This window comes from Pinus tabuliformis, chromosome 5_1, assembly GCF_031772625.1.
Source record: "Pinus tabuliformis cultivar Carrire ecotype Pingquan chromosome 5_1, CPIR1, whole genome shotgun sequence".
NCBI lineage: Eukaryota > Viridiplantae > Streptophyta > Pinopsida > Pinales > Pinaceae > Pinus > Pinus tabuliformis.
Window position 1 is genome coordinate 503,204,671 of NC_142305.1, and position 4,948 is coordinate 503,209,618.

Consider the following 4,948-nt stretch of genomic DNA (forward strand, 5'->3'; position numbering starts at 1 on the left):
GTGGACGAAAAATTGTTTTCTTTCATCCAAAAAAGAAGTTAACTTAAAATCCTATATGAAAACATGATCTACGATGAAATTAACAACGATAAAGACCTAAGTTACATGAAGAAAGTTTAAACCAAAGAACAAGAGGAATGAGCACCAAATGGTGTTGTAATCACAAAAGAAGGGGACAATAATGATACTGACATGATAGAAAAGAAGACAATCAGTGAGGAAAACACTTCATCTTGAATCACAAGAAGATTACCTTGGAAGTTACGTAAATATTATATAAATATATATAAGGGGTATTTATATTTTTCAATATACGCATTAGTATAATGGTAAATAAGAAGTAGGAAATTTTATTTTAATAATAAAGTAGTAAATTTTTCAAGTCCGAATTGAAAAATATAAATGTGTTCACCCAAGGGACTGGATAAATTAGAAAGTGATGTGGAAATTTATAAAAATAGCACTAATTATTACAAGTATAAATATGTATATATTGGAAGCATTTTTTACTAACTAAAACCTCATTAAAGAATATAATACATAGATATAGGAATAACCTAATGACTATTAGAGTAGGTATGTTGCACTCTCTCTTTGTTTTGCTCCTGAGTTGTTTCACATTCTAGTGATGAAGCCCTTGTGAGACCTTCTTTATCACAAGAGATTGTCATGAACCTTATTATAATGGATTGTTATGTAGGATTTAGACTATAACACTTTTGTTAGACACCTAAGAAGACCATGACCTAAATCCAACAATTGGTTCCGTTATTAAGATAGTATGTCATGCCTGAGACCCATATAGTATCAGGGAGTGACTCATGAGAATGAACTTACAACGCAAGTGTGATGCACATATCAATATCTTCCTGAAGTATAAAGTTTTATTGATTGGGTGGGAGGCTCAAAAGTTTCAAGAGCACCTTCTCTTTGATGATGGCTCTGAGATTTTTTGGGTGGACTTTTAAGTGACTAGCTGTAGGAAAAGACTATCACTTGAAACGCCAAAACTTCTTAGCCTTGTACCAAAACCTCTTAGCCTTGTAGTAATGTGATGGAGAGTTATAAATATCTTGAAGTTTACAACTTAGCCTTGTAGTAATGTGCTGGAGAGTTATAGATATCTTGAGGTTTACAATGAAAGAGAGATAATGATTTATTTTTCACTAGCTCATTGGAGTGAGCTAAAAGTTTTGCATGTGGAAGAATAGAATATAAAGGACCTATGGGTGAACTTACTGAAACTAATTCGAATCCAAACAAAGATATTTTAGTGGAAGGATAGAGTATAATGGACTTGTGGGTGAGTTTGATGAAACTAATTCTAAACAAAGATATTTTAGTGGACTGATTGTCGAGGAATCTAAATTTCTATATATTTGAAATAATTAAAAACAAATAATTAAAAAGAATGACATCATCAAAACTGTTTCTGTAAAATGTGAAGGTAAAAACAAAAATATAGGATAGTTAAAATTAGTCCAACTTAAGATAAAAGAGTAGCACCCAGTAAATCGGCGTTAATACAACGGAACATTGATTTGTGATAATCGTTCTCGTCATAACTCATGGCCATGAAAAGGGATATGCTGTTGCCATGAAATCGGGTCACGCTATTTGGAAGAGCAAGTATAGGTTGATCGGAAGATTTTAAAATTGACGAGTAATATCATTATCTTCATGTTGCTGGGAAGATGTGGAACTCTGTGAGGAATATCGATACCATCTATACGAACAAATCAAACTGCTTAATACAGGATAATCCTTAGAAAATAAAAAATGATTTAAACTGAGTCACCTGGCCTTTCTCTAGGACCATAAATTCAATAAAAGTTCAGGCAGAGTTATAAAAATAATTTAACCAGAGACCGTTAAACCTTGTTCAAATCCATGAACTCAATGGATGCATCATGAAAATAATAACCAATCTTGGTAAGCATCACTAAAAGCGTCTAAATAAGGGAAGGGATTTTGTAGACCTTCCAGATCGAAATTAAATAATGATTGTTGCAGCTACTGCCCGAAATTACGCAATCTGAAGCTGCTCTCAACTTCTTTTTTCTCCCAAATGGCTTCTGAAAATGATGATGGCTTGGAGCAGCCAGAATCATCATTCAATCCTGACATTAAGCCTGTCCAATTGTAATTTGTCTGTTGGTGGTCGATGGAGGAAATTGGGTTGAACGTTGTATTCTGCACAGGAGCCTGCAGGGTACTGACAGTAAAATGGGTGCTTGCGTTTTGGAATAAATCCAGGTTCTGGAAAGAGACACTGGAATTCATCGGAGAAACATCTGGGGGAACTGCGCTGTAGAATGTTCCCGATTCGATGAAATGGTCAAAGAACGGGATGCTCTGTTCAATACCACCATGCCTGATTGAATTTGAGGTAGGCTGATCCTTCATCTCCTTTTCATCAATGTTTTCCAGTAGGATATCATTGAAGCTTTCCTTCTGGTCTGGTGCTAGTTGTTCAGTACTGAATTTTCTGTTGTATAATCTACAGAGCACCCAATCATCCAACTGCAACCAGAGTACTTTCAATCAGTACACACAAATGAAATGACAGAGCAGATATGGAAAATATGGAATTCAGTGGAAACGAGATGCCAACAAAGATGTCTAATCAGACAAAACCCAACAAATAGAAGACAATTGTTTACTCTTAAGCTTCTTTTCTTCCATGCAGGCCTGTTAAGATCGGCAAGACGGTATTCATGCATCAGCCAATCGGTCTTTGAGCCGCCGGGTGCTTTCCCAACATAGAAGACAAGAGCCTTCTTAATGCCCACTCTCTTCTCTCCTACTTTAGTGGCGATGGGCTTATCGGGACCGGTGGCTTTCCAGTACCCAGAACCAGCCGCCCTGTTGGGCCTTGACCCATTTGGGTACTTTCTATGCCGGGGAGTGAAGAAGTACCATTCCTTCTTTCCAAACAGGGCTTTCTCTGTAAACACAAAATAAAATCACAACCTCTTCAGTAAGTCTCGAATTCAATTTGTTTCTACGTGTCCAGAATTTGTTCCGAATTGTGGGCTACAAGTCTCAGAGGCAAATAAAAAAAAATACCTGGAAGGCGCCAGGCATCATATTTGTAGAGGTCCACATCTGCTATTATGGGAACCGGGAGTGGCAGCAAGGCCGCTTTCCTGCACAAGTAATGCACCACCAGCTCTTCCTCTGTAGGGAGGAATCTGAATCCCGGAGGCAATCGTAATTCTGCCTCTGCATCTCTTCTGCCCATGCTTATGCTGATGTTTTCTTCTCGATACTCTGGATCCTCTGACCTGCTACTCCCCTGCCTGGTCTCTTATATTATTAGAGATATTTCACTGTCTCGTTGTGCAAGCAATATCTTCTTCTTGGAACCAATCTTATTCTTTTCGCTGAGTCCGATGAATCTGAGACAGCTTGACGATAAACTCGTACATCGCAGATAAAACCTCCCTGAAAGACTAAGTTGAAGTAAAAACGAAACGAAATGAACCATGCAACTTGTGATCGTTATCTTTCAATTTTACTTTTATCGTACTCTAAATAGCCCGGAAAATAATACAAATATTGGACAGATTGTGTTTATCGTACTCTAAATAGCCCGGAAAATAATACAAATATTGGACAGATTAAGACACAATCGGGAGAAATTTTCCAAAATTTGGGTTATAATTGTAAAAACTTATAATTTTGTGTGCTGTCAGAGTTTTTGATAGTGTTGAATTTATTTCACCATAAAAAAAAATTCAAAGATTCCAGCATTCTGATTTTTTGAATTTCTTTATGGAATCCAAATTTGTGGTAGTCTTTACCTTTTATTTCACCTTTTTCTTGATGACGGGTAAAATATAACTGGAAGTTACTATTGTCAATGAGATTATATGCATCATGGCATTAACGGGATAAAATAGCATTAAAAACAGCTTACAGCTTTAGAGCATCAAGATTTTTGGTGCCCATTGGTTCTTGACCGGGTTGAATCCTTTTCTATGATCAAATAAACAATTCGTACACTTGGAACAAAATTGAATTTCTTAAAAATAAATTTCACCAAATTTGACAAAATTACACAATTGGAACAAAATTGTAGCCTTAGTAGACAGCGCCTTTAAATATACATTTAAATGTAATCACAATAAAGGAAAGTCACATCTAAATGTAATAACAGAAAAGGAAAGCCAGTTGTGTTCTATGATCAACTAACCACTTAACTGTGTCAAAATTCTAATAAAATTTGGCCGAACTTTTGAAAATCCAAGTTATAAAAATCAAACTTGAAGATTTCAGATGTTCCAGAAATTTGTGATGTTTCTGAATCCATATCGACAATTTAAACTTGCACATTAAAAAAACGAAATTCTGGAAAAATTTTACCATGGAGTGAAATTGAGGCCCAGTACCGTATATTGTTGTAGTGTTGCATTATTCCTTTTATCGAAGTGACTGAAATTGTCGAAAAGCTTTGATGTAAACAACAAATATCACTGAACACATCTGAACAGAAAATATGAACTTGCTTTAGGTATAGGTATGCCTTGGAAATTGAATTTGGGATTTACTCTGTTCGGCATTTCAATTGGAGTAATATCTTGGCTTTTTTTATTCAATTGGGCTTAGACATTTGTTTTTATTAATACCTTCATTTTAAAAATAATATGATTCATTGTACCCACGTCCTTGATTTTATTTTCTTTAAATTATATATCATAAATAATGTTTTAATTAAGAAGTGAATGATAAAAGCAATTTTGTGTGAAAAACTAGAATGTTATAATAAGAGATTTAAATATGATCCATCAGCCTTGCTGGATGGTCGATTCCTACACATTAATTGTTCTCAAATAACTAGGTATAATGGTGGCAGGACATTTTACACTTAAAAAATATATTTTTGATATTTTTTTGAACAGAAATAAAAAATTACTATTTCTTTTTTGTATGGCAGTTTATTTTT

General features: G+C 34.9%; 1 pseudogene; it reads right to left on the minus strand.

The window, feature by feature from the left end:
• Positions 1 to 1,908: 1,908 nt before the first annotated feature.
• LOC149165691 (NAC domain-containing protein 2 pseudogene) lies at positions 1,909 to 3,301 on the minus strand (annotated as a pseudogene).
• Between the last annotated feature and the right edge of the window lie 1,647 nt (positions 3,302 to 4,948).